The following is a 15,886-nucleotide window of genomic DNA, read 5'->3' on the forward strand; positions in this document are numbered from 1 at the left end:
CGCGTTTGAATCACGTAGTAATGTGGTAACACACTGAAGCAGTCATTTAAACCTGGTTTCGATCAATATTTCAGAGGATAACACCGGTTAGGCCTGGGTTAGGTCTGTGTTATGTCCGCATCTGGCTCATGATTTTGCCTTCTTCGCATACTTGTTGGCCAGATCCTGGGTTTTTTTCGTGTTTGAATCACGTAGTAATGTGGTAATACACTGAAGCAGTCAATTAAACCTGGTTTCGATCAATATTTCAGAGGATAACACCGGTTAGGTCTGGGTTAGGTCTGGGTTATGCCCGCATCTGGCTCATGATTTTGCCTTCTTCGCATACTTGTTGGCCAGATCCTGGGTTTTTTTCGTGTTTGAATCACGTAGTAATGTGGTGACACACTGAAGCAGTCAATTAAACCTGGTTTCGATCAATATTTTAGAGGATAACACCGGTTAGGCCTGGGTTAGGTCTGGGTTATGCCCGCATCTGGCTCATGATTTTGCCTTCATCGCATACTTGTTGGCCAGATCCTGGGTTTTTTTCGTGTTTGAATCACGTAGTAATGTGGTAACATACTGAAGCAGTCAATTAAACCTGGTTTCGATCAATATTTTAGAGGATAACACCGGTTAGGTCTGGGTTAGGTCTGGGTTATGCCCGCATCTGGCTCATAATTTTGCCTTCATCGAATACTTGTTGGCCAGATCCTGGGTTTTTTCCGTGTTTGAATCACGTAGTAATGTGGTAACTCACTGAAGCAGTCAATTAAACCTGGTTTCGATCAATATTTCAGAGGATAACACCGGTTAGGTCTGGGTTCGGTCTGGGATTTGCGCGCAAATAGCTTATACTTTCGCCTTTTTCGCAAACTTGTTGGCCAGATCCTGGGTATTTTCCGTGTTTGAATCACGTAGGAATGTGGTAACACACTGGAGCAGTCAATTAAACCTGGTTTCGATCAATATTTTAGAGGATAACACCGGTTAGGTCTGGGTTATGCCCGCATCTGGCTCATGATTTTGCCTTCTTCGCATACTTGTTGGCCAGATCCTGGGATTTTTTCGTGTTTGAATCACGTAGGAATGTGGTAACACACTGAAGCATTCAATTAAACCTGGTTTCGATCAATATTTTAGAGGATAACACCGGCTAGGTCTGGGTTAGGTCTGGGTTATGCCCGCATCTGGCTCATGATTTTGCCTTCTTCGCATACTTGTTGGCCAGATCCTGGGTATTTTCCGTGTTTGAATCACGTAGTAATGTGGTAACACACTGAAGCAGTCAATTAAACCTGGTTTCGATCAATATTTTAGAGGATAACACCGGTTAGGTCTGGGTTAGGTCTGGGATATGCGCGCATCTGGCTTATGCTTTCGCCTTTTTCGCAAACTTGTTGGCCAGATCCTGGGTATTTTCCGTGTTTGAAACACGTAGTAATGTGGTACCACACTGAAGCAGTCAATTAAACCTGGTTTCGATCAATATTTTAGAGGATAACGCCGGTTAGGTCTGGGTTAGGTCTGGGAAATGCGCGCATCTGGCTCATGATTTTGCCTTCTTCGGATACTTGTTGGCCAGCTCCTGGGTATTTTCCGTGTTTGAATCACGTAGTAATGTGGTAACACACTGAAGCAGTCAATTAAACCTGGTTTCGATCAATATTTCAGAGGATAACACCGGTTAGGTCTGGGTTAGGTCTGGGTTATGCCCCCATCTGGCTCATGATTTTGCCTTCTTCGCATACTTGTTGGCCAGATCCTGGGTTTTTTTCGTGTTTGAATCACGTAGTAATGTGGTAATACACTGAAGCAGTCAATTAAACCTGGTTTCGATCAATATTTTAGAGGATAACACCGGTTAGGTCTGGGTTAGGTCTGGGTTATGCCCGCATCTGGCTCATGATTTTGCCTTCTTCGCATACTTGTTGGCCAGATCCTGGGTTTTTTTCGTGTTTGAATCACGTAGTAATGTGGTAACACACTGAAGCAGTCAATTAAACCTGGTTTCGATCAATATTTTAGAGGATAACACCGGTTAGGTCTGGGTTAGGTCTGGGTTATGCCCGCATCTGGCTCATGATTTTGCCTTCATCGCATACTTGTTGGCCAGATCCTGGGTTTTTTCCGTGTTTGAATCACGTAGTAATGTGGTAACACACTGAAGCAGTCAATTAAACCTGGTTTCGATCAATATTTCAGAGGATAACGCCGGTTAGGTCTGGGTTAGGTCTGGGAAATGCGCGCATCTGGCTCATGATTTTGCCTTCTTCGCATACTTGTTGGCCAGATCCTGGGTATTTTCCGCGTTTGAATCACGTAGTAATGTGGTAACACACTGAAGCAGTCAATTAAACCTGGTTTCGATCAATATTTCAGAGGATAACACCGGTTAGGTCTGGGTTAGGTCTGTGTTATGCCCGCATCTGGCTCATGATTTTGCCTTCTTCGCATACTTGTTGGCCAGATCCTGGGTTTTTTTCGTGTTTGAATCACGTAGTAATGTGGTAATACACTGAAGCAGTCAATTAAACCTGGTTTCGATCAATATTTTAGAGGATAACACCGGTTAGGTCTGGGTTAGGTCTGGGTTATGCCCGCATCTGGCTCATGATTTTGCCTTCTTCGCATACTTGTTGGCCAGATCCTGGTTTTTTTTCGTGTTTGAATCACGTAGTAATGTGGTGACACATTGAAGCAGTCAATTAAACCTGGTTTCGATCAATATTATAGAGGATAACACCGGTTAGGCCTGGGTTAGGTCTGGGTTATGCCCGCATCTGGCTCATGATTTTGCCTTCATCGCATACTTGTTGGCCAGATCCTGGGTTTTTTTCGTGTTTGAATCAGGTAGTAATGTGGTAACACACTGAAGCAGTCAATTAAACCTGGTTTCGATCAATATTTTAGAGGATAACACCGGTTAGGTCTGGGTTAGGTCTGGGTTATGCCCGCATCTGGCTCATGATTTTGCCTTCATCGCATACTTGTTGGCCAGATCCTGGGTTTTTTCCGTGTTTGAATCACGTAGTAATGTGGTAACACACTGAAGCAGTCAATTAAACCTGGTTTCGATCAATATTTCAGAGGATAACGCCGGTTAGGTCTGGGTTAGGTCTGGGAAATGCGCGCATCTGGCTCATGATTTTGCCTTCTTCGCATACTTGTTGGCCAGATCCTGGGTATTTTCCGCGTTTGAATCACGTAGTAATGTGGTAACACACTGAAGCAGTCAATTAAACCTGGTTTCGATCAATATTTCAGAGGATAACACCGGTTAGGTCTGGGTTAGGTCTGTGTTATGCCCGCATCTGGCTCATGATTTTGCCTTCTTCGCATACTTGTTGGCCAGATCCTGGGTTTTTTTCGTGTTTGAATCACGTAGTAATGTGGTAATACACTGAAGCAGTCAATTAAACCTGGTTTCGATCAATATTTTAGAGGATAACACCGGTTAGGTCTGGGTTAGGTCTGGGTTATGCCCGCATCTGGCTCATGATTTTGCCTTCTTCGCATACTTGTTGGCCAGATCCTGGTTTTTTTTCGTGTTTGAATCACGTAGTAATGTGGTGACACATTGAAGCAGTCAATTAAACCTGGTTTCGATCAATATTATAGAGGATAACACCGGTTAGGCCTGGGTTAGGTCTGGGTTATGCCCGCATCTGGCTCATGATTTTGCCTTCATCGCATACTTGTTGGCCAGATCCTGGGTTTTTTTCGTGTTTGAATCACGTAGTAATGTGGTAACACACTGAAGCAGTCAATTAAACCTGGTTTCGATCAATATTTTAGAGGATAACACCGGTTAGGTCTGGGTTAGGTCTGGGTTATGCCCGCATCTGGCTCATGATTTTGCCTTCATCGCATACTTGTTGGCCAGATCCTGGGTTTTTTCCGTGTTTGAATCACGTAGTAATGTGGTAACTCACTGAAGCAGTCAATTAAACCTGGTTTCGATCAATATTTCAGAGGATAACACTGGTTAGGTCTGGGTTAGGTCTGGGTTATGCCCGCATCTGGCTCATGATTTTGCCTTCTTCGCATACTTGTTGGCCAGATCCTGGGTTTTTTTCGTGTTTGAATCACGTAGGAATGTGGTAACACACTGAAGCAGTCAATTAAACCTGGTTTCGATCAATATTTTAGAGGATAACACCGGTTAGGTCTGGGTTCGGTCTGGGATTTGCGCGCATATGGCTTATACTTTCGCCTTTTTCGCAAACTTGTTGGCCAGATCCTGGGTATTTTCCGTGTTTGAATCACGCAGGAATGTGGTAACACACTGGAGCAGTCAATTAAACCTGGTTTCGATCAATATTTTAGAGGATAACACCGGTTAGGTCTGGGTTAGGTCTGTGTTATGCCCGCATCTGGCTCATGATTTTGCCTTCTTCGCATACTTGTTGGCCAGATCCTGGGTATTTTCCGTGTTTGAATCACGTAGTAATGTGGTAACACACTGAAGCAGTCAATTAAACCTGGTTTCGATCAATATTCCAGAGGATAACACCGGTTAGGTCTGGGTTAGGTCTGGCTTATGCCCCCATCTGGCTCATGATTTTGCCTTCTTCGCATACTTGTTGGCCAGATCCTGGGTTTTTTTCGTGTTTGAATCACGTAGTAATGTGGTAACACACTGAAGCAGTCAATTAAACCTGGTTTCGATCAATATTTTAGAGGATAACACCGGTTAGGTCTGGGTTAGGTCTGGGTTATGCCCGCATCTGGCTCATGATTTTGCCTTCTTCGCATACTTGTTGGCCAGATCCTGGGTTTTTTTCGTGTTTGAATCACGTAGTAATGTGGTAACACACTGAAGCAGTCAATTAAACCTGGTTTCGATCAATATTTTAGAGGATAACACCGGTTAGGTCTGGGTTAGGTCTGGGTTACGCCCGCATCTGGCTCATGATTTTGCCTTCATCGCATACTTGTTGGCCAGATCCTGGGTTTTTTCCGTGTTTGAATCACGTAGTAATGTGGTAACACACTGAAGCAGTCAATTAAACCTGGTTTCGATCAATATTTCAGAGGATAACGCCGGTTAGGTCTGGGTTAGGTCTGGGAAATGCGCGCATCTGGCTCATGATTTTGCCTTCTTCGCATACTTGTTGGCCAGATCCTGGGTATTTTCCGCGTTTGAATCACGTAGTAATGTGGTAACACACTGAAGCAGTCAATTAAACCTGGTTTCGATCAATATTTCAGAGGATAACACCGGTTAGGTCTGGGTTAGGTCTGTGTTATGCCCGCATCTGGCTCATGATTTTGCCTTCTTCGCATATTTGTTGGCCAGATCCTGGGTTTTTTTCGTGTTTGAATCACGTAGTAATGTGGTAATACACTGAAGCAGTCAATTAAACCTGGTTTCGATCAATATTTTAGAGGATAACACCGGTTAGGTCTGGGTTAGGTCTGGGTTATGCCCGCATCTGGCTCATGATTTTGCCTTCTTCGCATACTTGTTGGCCAGATCCTGGGTTTTTTTCGTGTTTGAATCACGTAGTAATGTGGTGACACACTGAAGCAGTCAATTAAACCTGGTTTCGATCAATATTTTAGAGGATAACACCGGTTAAGCCTGGGTTAGGTCTGGGTTATGCCCGCATCTGGCTCATGATTTTGCCTTCATCGCATACTTGTTGGCCAGATCCTGGGTTTTTTTCGTGTTTGAATCACGTAGTAATGTGGTAACACACTGAAGCAGTCAATTGAACCTGGTTTCGATCAATATTTTAGAGGATAACACCGGATAGGTCTGGGTTAGGTCTGGGTTATGCCCGCATCTGGCTCATGATTTTGCCTTCATCGCATACTTGTTGGCCAGATCCTGGGTTTTTTCCGTGTTTGAATCACGTAGTAATGTGGTAACTCACTGAAGCAGTCAATTAAACCTGGTTTCGATCAATATTTCAGAGGATAACACCGGTTAGGTCTGGGTTAGGTCTGGGTTATGCCCGCATCTGGCTCATGATTTTGCCTTCTTCGCATACTTGTTGGCCAGATCCTGGGTTTTTTTCGTGTTTGAATCACGTAGGAATGTGGTAACACACTGAAGCAGTCAATTAAACCTGGTTTCGATCAATATTTCAGAGGATAACACCGGTTAGGTCTGGGTTAGGTCTGGGTTATGCCCGCATCTGGCTCATGATTTTGCCTTCTTCGCATACTTGTTGGCCAGATCCTGGGTTTTTTTCGTGTTTGAATCACGTAGGAATGTGGTAACACACAGAAGCAGTCAATTAAACCTGGTTTCGATCAATATTTTAGAGGATAACACCGGCTAGGTCTGGGTTAGGTCTGGGTTATGCCCGCATCTGGCTCATGATTTTGCCTTCATCGCAAACTTGTTGGCCAGATCCGGGGTTTTTTCCGTGTTTGAATCACGTAGTAATGTGGTAACTCACTGACGCAGTCAATTAAACCTGGTTTCGATCAATATTTCAGAGGATAACACCGGTTAGGTCTGGGTTAGGTCTGGGTTATGCCCGCATCTGGCTCATGATTTTGCCTTCTTCGCATACTTGTTGGCCAGATGCTGGGTTTTTTTCGTGTTTGAGTCACGTAGTAATGTGGTAACACACTGAAGCAGTCAAATAAACCTGGTTTCGATCAATATTTTAGAGGATAACACCGGTTAGGTCTGGGTTAGGTCTGGGTTATGCCCGCATCTGGCTCATGATTTTGCCTTCTTCGCATACTTGTTGGCCAGATCCTGGGTATTTTCCGTGTTTGAATCACGTAGGAATGTGGTAACACACTGAAGCAGTCAATTAAACCTGGTTTCGATCAATATTTTAGAGGATAACACCGGTTAGGTCTGGGTTCGGTCTGGGATTTGCGCGCATATGGCTTATACTTTCGCCTTTTTCGCAAACTTGTTGGCCAGATCCTGGGTATTTTCCGTGTTTGAATCACGCAGGAATGTGGTAACACACTGGAGCAGTCAATTAAACCTGGTTTCGATCAATATTTTAGAGGATAACACCGGTTAGGTCTGGGTTAGGTCTGGGTTATGCCCGCATCTGGCTCATGATTTTGCCTTCTTCGCATACTTGTTGGCCAGATCCTGGGTATTTTCCGTGTTTGAATCACGTAGTAATGTGGTAACACACTGAAGCAGTCAATTAAACCTGGTTTCGATCAATATTCCAGAGGATAACACCGGTTAGGTCTGGGTTAGGTCTGGGTTATGCCCCCATCTGGCTCATGATTTTGCCTTCTTCGCATACTTGTTGGCCAGATCCTGGGTTTTTTTCGTGTTTGAATCACGTAGTAATGTGGTAACACACTGAAGCAGTCAATTAAACCTGGTTTCGATCAATATTTTAGAGGATAACACCGGTTAGGTCTGGGTTAGGTCTGGGTTATGCCCGCATCTGGCTCATGATTTTGCCTTCTTCGCATACTTGTTGGCCAGATCCTGGGTTTTTTTCGTGTTTGAATCACGTAGTAATGTGGTAACACACTGAAGCAGTCAATTAAACCTGGTTTCGATCAATATTTTAGAGGATAACACCGGTTAGGTCTGGGTTAGGTCTGGGTTACGCCCGCATCTGGCTCATGATTTTGCCTTCATCGCATACTTGTTGGCCAGATCCTGGGTTTTTTCCGTGTTTGAATCACGTAGTAATGTGGTAACACACTGAAGCAGTCAATTAAACCTGGTTTCGATCAATATTTCAGAGGATAACGCCGGTTAGGTCTGGGTTAGGTCTGGGAAATGCGCGCATCTGGCTCATGATTTTGCTTCTTCGCATACTTGTTGGCCAGATCCTGGGTATTTCCCGCGTTTGAATCACGTAGTAATGTGGTAACACACTGAAGCAGTCAATTAAACCTGGTTTCGATCAATATTTCAGAGGATAACACCGGTTAGGTCTGGGTTAGGTCTGTGTTATGCCCGCATCTGGCTCATGATTTTGCCTTCTTCGCATATTTGTTGGCCAGATCCTGGGTTTTTTTCGTGTTTGAATCACGTAGTAATGTGGTAATACACTGAAGCAGTCAATTAAACCTGGTTTCGATCAATATTTTAGAGGATAACACCGGTTAGGTCTGGGTTAGGTCTGGGTTATGCCCGCATCTGGCTCATGATTTTGCCTTCTTCGCATACTTGTTGGCCAGATCCTGGGTTTTTTTCGTGTTTGAATCACGTAGTAATGTGGTGACACACTGAAGCAGTCAATTAAACCTGGTTTCGATCAATATTTTAGAGGATAACACCGGTTAGGCCTGGGTTAGGTCTGGGTTATGCCCGCATCTGGCTCATGATTTTGCCTTCATCGCATACTTGTTGGCCAGATCCTGGGTTTTTTTCGTGTTTGAATCACGTAGTAATGTGGTAACACACTGAAGCAGTCAATTGAACCTGGTTTCGATCAATATTTTAGAGGATAACACCGGATAGGTCTGGGTTAGGTCTGGGTTATGCCCGCATCTGGCTCATGATTTTGCCTTCATCGCATACTTGTTGGCCAGATCCTGGGTTTTTTCCGTGTTTGAATCACGTAGTAATGTGGTAACTCACTGAAGCAGTCAATTAAACCTGGTTTCGATCAATATTTCAGAGGATAACACCGGTTAGGTCTGGGTTAGGTCTGGGTTATGCCCGCATCTGGCTCATGATTTTGCCTTCTTCGCATACTTGTTGGCCAGATCCTGGGTTTTTTTCGTGTTTGAATCACGTAGGAATGTGGTAACACACTGAAGCAGTCAATTAAACCTGGTTTCGATCAATATTTCAGAGGATAACACCGGTTAGGTCTGGGTTAGGTCTGGGTTATGCCCGCATCTGGCTCATGATTTTGCCTTCTTCGCATACTTGTTGGCCAGATCCTGGGTTTTTTTCGTGTTTGAATCACGTAGGAATGTGGTAACACACAGAAGCAGTCAATTAAACCTGGTTTCGATCAATATTTTAGAGGATAACACCGGCTAGGTCTGGGTTAGGTCTGGGTTATGCCCGCATCTGGCTCATGATTTTGCCTTCATCGCATACTTGTTGGCCAGATCCGGGGTTTTTTCCGTGTTTGAATCACGTAGTAATGTGGTAACTCACTGACGCAGTCAATTAAACCTGGTTTCGATCAATATTTCAGAGGATAACACCGGTTAGGTCTGGGTTAGGTCTGGGTTATGCCCGCATCTGGCTCATGATTTTGCCTTCTTCGCATACTTGTTGGCCAGATGCTGGGTTTTTTTCGTGTTTGAGTCACGTAGTAATGTGGTAACACACTGAAGCAGTCAAATAAACCTGGTTTCGATCAATATTTTAGAGGATAACACCGGTTAGGTCTGGGTTAGGTCTGGGTTATGCCCGCATCTGGCTCATGATTTTGCCTTCTTCGCATACTTGTTGGCCAGATCCTGGGTATTTTCCGTGTTTGAATCACGTAGTAATGTGGTAATACACTGAAGCAGTCAATTAAACCTGGTTTCGATCAATATTTTAGAGGATAACACCGGTTAGGTCTGGGTTAGGTCTGGGTTATGCCCGCATCTGGCTCATGATTTTGCCTTCTTCGCATACTTGTTGGCCAGATCCTGGGTATTTTCCGTGTTTGAATCACGTAGTAACGTGGTAACACACTGAAGCAGTCAATTAAACCTGGTTTCGATCAATATTTTAGAGGATAACACCGGTTAGGTCTGGGTTAGGTTTGGGATATGCGCGCATCTGGCTTATGCTTTCGCATTCTCCGCATACTTGTTGGCCAGATCCTGGGTTTTTTCCGTGTTTGAATCACGTAGTAATGTTGTACCACACTGAGGCAGTCAATTAAACCTGGATTCGGACAGTATTTCAGAGGATAACACCGGTTAGGTCTGGGTTAGGTCTGGGAAATGCGCGCATCTGGCTTATTCTTTCGCATTCTCCGCATACTTGTTGGCCAGATCCTGGGTATTTTCCGTGTTTGAAACACGTAGTAATGTGGTAACACACTGAAGCAGTCAATTAAACCTGGTTTCGATCAATATTTTAGAGGATAACACCGGTTAGGTCTGGGTTAGGTCTGGGTTATGCCCGCATCTGGCTCATGATTTTGCCTTCATCGCATACTTGTTGGCCAGATCCTGGGTTTTTTCCGTGTGTGAATCACGTAGTAATGTGGTAACTCACTGAAGCAGTCAGTTAAACCTGGTTTCGATCAATATTTCAGAGGATAACACCGGTTAGGTCTGGGTTAGGTCTGGGTTATGCCCGCATCTGGCTCATGATTTTGCCTTCTTCGCATACTTGTTGGCCAGATCCTGGGTTTTTTTCGTGTTTGAATCACGTAGGAAAGTGGTAACACACTGAAGCAGTCAATTAAACCTGGTTTCGATCAATATTTTAGAGGATAACACCGGTTAGGTCTGGGTTAGGTCTGGGTTATGCACGCATCTGGCTCATGATTTTGCCTTCTTCGCATACTTGTTGGCCAGATCCTGGGTTTTTTTCGTGTTTGAATCACGTAGTAATGTGGTAATACACTGAAGCAGTCAATTAAACCTGGTTTCGATCAATATTTTAGAGGATAACACCGGTTAGGTCTGGGTTAGGTCTGGGTTATGCCCGCATCTGGCTCATGATTTTGCCTTCTTCGCATACTTGTTGGCCAGATCCTGGGTTTTTTTCGTGTTTGAATCACGTAGTAATGTGGTAATACACTGAAGCAGTCAATTAAACCTGGTTTCGTTCAATATTTTAGAGGATAACGCCGGTTAGGTCTGGGTTAGGTCTGGGAAATGCGCGCATCTGGCTCATGATTTTGCCATCTTCGCATACTTGTTGGCAAGATCCTGGGTATTTTCCGTGTTTGAATCACGTAGTAATGTGGTAACACACTGAAGCAGTCAATTAAACCTGGTTTCGATCAATATTTTAGAGGATAACACCGGTTAGGTCTGGGTTAGGTCTGGGTTATGCCCGCATCTGGCTCATGATTTTGCCTTCTTCGCATACTTGTTGGCCAGATCCTGGGTATTTTCCGTGTTTAAATCACGTAGTAATGTGGTAATACACTGAAGCAGTCAATTAAACCTGGTTTCGATCAATATTTTAGAGGATAACACCGGTTAGGTCTGGGTTAGGTCTGGGTTATACCCGCATCTGGCTCATGATTTTGCCTTCATCGCATACTTGTTGGCCAGATCCTGGGTTTTTTCCGTGTTTGAATCACGTAGTAATGTGGTAACACACTGAAGCAGTCTATTAAACCTGGTTTCGATCAATATTTCAGAGCGTAACACCGGTCAGGTCTGGGTTAGGTCTGGGTTATGCCCGCATCTGGCTCATGATTTTGCCTTCTTCGCATACTTGTTGGCCAGATCCTGGGTTTTTTTCCTGTTTGAATCACGTAGTAATGTGGTAATACACTGAAGCAGTCAATTAAACCTGGTTTCGATCAATATTTTAGAGGATAACACCGGGTAGGTCTGGGTTAGGTCTGGGTTATGCCCGCATCTGGCTCATGATTTTGCCTTCATCGCATACTTGTTGGCCAGATCCTGGGTTTTTTTCGGGTTTGAATCACGTAGTAATGTGGTACCACACAGAAACAGTCCACTAAACCTGGATTCGGACAGTATTTAGGAGGATAACACCGGTTAGGTCTGGGTTAGGTCCGGGAAATGCGCGCATCTGGCTCATGATTTTGCCTTCTTCGCATACTTGTTGGCCAGATCCTGGGTATTTTCCGTGTTTGAATCACGTAGTAATGTGGTAACACACTGAAGCAGTCAATTAAACCTGGTTTCGATCAATATTTCAGAGGATAACACCGGTTAGGTCTGGGTTAGGTCTGGGAAATGCGCGCATCTGGCTTATACTTTCGCCTTCTTCGCATACTTGTTGGCCAGATCCTGGGTTTTTTTCGTGTTTCAATCACGTAGGAATGTGGTAACACACTGAAGCAGTCAATTAAACCTGGTTTCGATCAATATTTTAGAGGATAACACCGGTTTGGTCTGGGTTAGGTCTGGGTTATGCCCGCATCTGGCTCATGATTTTGCCTTCTTCGCATACTTGTTGGCCAGATCCTGGGTTTTTTTCGTGTTTGAATCACGTAGTAATGTGGTAACACACTGAAGCAGTCAATTAAACCTGGTTTCGATCAATATTTTAGAGGATAACACCGGTTAGGTCTGGGTTAGGTCTGGGTTATGCCCGCATCTGGCTCATGATTTTGCCTTCATCGCATACTTGTTGGCCAGATCCTGGGTTTTTTCAGTGCTTGAATCACGTAGTAATTTGGTAACTCACTGAAGCAGTCAATTAAACCTGGTTTCGATCAATATTTCAGAGGATAACACCGGTTAGGTCTGGGTTAGGTCTGGGTTATGCCCGCATCTGGCTCATGATTTTGCCTTCTTCGCATACTTGTTGGCCAGATCCTGGGTTTTTTCCGTGTTTGAATCACGTAGTAATGTGGTAACACACTGAAGCAGTCAATTAAACCTGGTTTCGATCAATATTTCAGAGGATAACGCCGGTTAGGTCTGGGTTAGGTCTGGGAAATGCGCGCATCTGGCTCATGATTTTGCCTTCTTCGCATACTTGTTGGCCAGATCCTGGGTATTTCCCGCGTTTGAATCACGTAGTAATGTGGTAACACACTGAAGCAGTCAATTAAACCTGGTTTCGATCAATATTTCAGAGGATAACACCGGTTAGGTCTGGGTTAGGTCTGTGTTATGCCCGCATCTGGCTCATGATTTTGCCTTCTTCGCATATTTGTTGGCCAGATCCTGGGTTTTTTTCGTGTTTGAATCACGTAGTAATGTGGTAATACACTGAAGCAGTCAATTAAACCTGGTTTCGATCAATATTTTAGAGGATAACACCGGTTAGGTCTGGGTTAGGTCTGGGTTATGCCCGCATCTGGCTCATGATTTTGCCTTCTTCGCATACTTGTTGGCCAGATGCTGGGTTTTTTTCGTGTTTGAGTCACGTAGTAATGTGGTAACACACTGAAGCAGTCAAATAAACCTGGTTTCGATCAATATTTTAGAGGATAACACCGGTTAGGTCTGGGTTAGGTCTGGGTTATGCCCGCATCTGGCTCATGATTTTGCCTTCTTCGCATACTTGTTGGCCAGATCCTGGGTATTTTCCGTGTTTGAATCACGTAGTAATGTGGTAATACACTGAAGCAGTCAATTAAACCTGGTTTCGATCAATATTTTAGAGGATAACACCGGTTAGGTCTGGGTTAGGTCTGGGTTATGCCCGCATCTGGCTCATGATTTTGCCTTCTTCGCATACTTGTTGGCCAGATCCTGGGTATTTTCCGTGTTTGAATCACGTAGTAACGTGGTAACACACTGAAGCAGTCAATTAAACCTGGTTTCGATCAATATTTTAGAGGATAACACCGGTTAGGTCTGGGTTAGGTTTGGGATATGCGCGCATCTGGCTTATGCTTTCGCATTCTCCGCATACTTGTTGGCCAGATCCTGGGTTTTTTCCGTGTTTGAATCACGTAGTAATGTTGTACCACACTGAGGCAGTCAATTAAACCTGGATTCGGACAGTATTTCAGAGGATAACACCGGTTAGGTCTGGGTTAGGTCTGGGAAATGCGCGCATCTGGCTTATTCTTTCGCATTCTCCGCATACTTGTTGGCCAGATCCTGGGTATTTTCCGTGTTTGAAACACGTAGTAATGTGGTAACACACTGAAGCAGTCAATTAAACCTGGTTTCGATCAATATTTTAGAGGATAACACCGGTTAGGTCTGGGTTAGGTCTGGGTTATGCCCGCATCTGGCTCATGATTTTGCCTTCATCGCATACTTGTTGGCCAGATCCTGGGTTTTTTCCGTGTGTGAATCACGTAGTAATGTGGTAACACACTGAAGCAGTCAGTTAAACCTGGTTTCGATCAATATTTCAGAGGATAACACCGGTTAGGTCTGGGTTAGGTCTGGGTTATGCCCGCATCTGGCTCATGATTTTGCCTTCTTCGCATACTTGTTGGCCAGATCCTGGGTATTTTCCGTGTTTGAATCACGTAGTAATGTGGTAATACACTGAAGCAGTCAATTAAACCTGGTTTCGATCAATATTTTAGAGGATAACACCGGTTAGGTCTGGGTTAGGTCTGGGTTATGCCCGCATCTGGCTCATGATTTTGCCTTCTTCGCATACTTGTTGGCCAGATCCTGGGTATTTTCCGTGTTTGAATCACGTAGTAACGTGGTAACACACTGAAGCAGTCAATTAAACCTGGTTTCGATCAATATTTTAGAGGATAACACCGGTTAGGTCTGGGTTAGGTTTGGGATATGCGCGCATCTGGCTTATGCTTTCGCATTCTCCGCATACTTGTTGGCCAGATCCTGGGTTTTTTCCGTGTTTGAATCACGTAGTAATGTTGTACCACACTGAGGCAGTCAATTAAACCTGGATTCGGACAGTATTTCAGAGGATAACACCGGTTAGGTCTGGGTTAGGTCTGGGAAATGCGCGCATCTGGCTTATTCTTTCGCATTCTCCGCATACTTGTTGGCCAGATCCTGGGTATTTTCCGTGTTTGAAACACGTAGTAATGTGGTAACACACTGAAGCAGTCAATTAAACCTGGTTTCGATCAATATTTTAGAGGATAACACCGGTTAGGTCTGGGTTAGGTCTGGGTTATGCCCGCATCTGGCTCATGATTTTGCCTTCATCGCATACTTGTTGGCCAGATCCTGGGTTTTTTCCGTGTGTGAATCACGTAGTAATGTGGTAACTCACTGAAGCAGTCAGTTAAACCTGGTTTCGATCAATATTTCAGAGGATAACACCGGTTAGGTCTGGGTTAGGTCTGGGTTATGCCCGCATCTGGCTCATGATTTTGCATTCTTCGCATACTTGTTGGCCAGATCCTGGGTTTTTTTCGTGTTTGAATCACGTAGGAAAGTGGTAACACACTGAAGCAGTCAATTAAACCTGGTTTCGATCAATATTTTAGAGGATAACACCGGTTAGGTCTGGGTTAGGTCTGGGTTATGCACGCATCTGGCTCATGATTTTGCCTTCTTCGCATACTTGTTGGCCAGATCCTGGGTTTTTTTCGTGTTTGAATCACGTAGTAATGTGGTAATACACTGAAGCAGTCAATTAAACCTGGTTTCGATCAATATTTTAGAGGATAACACCGGTTAGGTCTGGGTTAGGTCTGGGTTATGCCCGCATCTGGCTCATGATTTTGCCTTCTTCGCATACTTGTTGGCCAGATCCTGGGTTTTTTTCGTGTTTGAATCACGTAGTAATGTGGTAATACACTGAAGCAGTCAATTAAACCTGGTTTCGTTCAATATTTTAGAGGATAACGCCGGTTAGGTCTGGGTTAGGTCTGGGAAATGCGCGCATCTGGCTCATGATTTTGCCATCTTCGCATACTTGTTGGCAAGATCCTGGGTATTTTCCGTGTTTGAATCACGTAGTAATGTGGTAACACACTGAAGCAGTCAATTAAACCTGGTTTCGATCAATATTTTAGAGGATAACACCGGTTAGGTCTGGGTTAGGTCTGGGTTATGCCCGCATCTGGCTCATGATTTTGCCTTCTTCGCATACTTGTTGGCCAGATCCTGGGTATTTTCCGTGTTTGAATCACGTAGTAATGTGGTAATACACTGAAGCAGTCAATTAAACCTGGTTTCGATCAATATTTTAGAGGATAACACCGGTTAGGTCTGGGTTAGGTCTGGGTTATACCCGCATCTGGCTCATGATTTTGCCTTCATCGCATACTTGTTGGCCAGATCCTGGGTTTTTTCCGTGTTTGAATCACGTAGTAATATGGTAACACACTGAAGCAGTCTATTAAACCTGGTTTCGATCAATATTTCAGAGCGTAACACCGGTCAGGTCTGGGTTAGGTCTGGGTTATGCCCGCATCTGGCTCATGATTTTGCCTTCTTC

The sequence above is a fragment of the Colletes latitarsis genome, chromosome 1 (assembly GCF_051014445.1).
Source record: "Colletes latitarsis isolate SP2378_abdomen chromosome 1, iyColLati1, whole genome shotgun sequence".
Taxonomy (NCBI): Eukaryota; Metazoa; Arthropoda; class Insecta; order Hymenoptera; family Colletidae; genus Colletes; species Colletes latitarsis.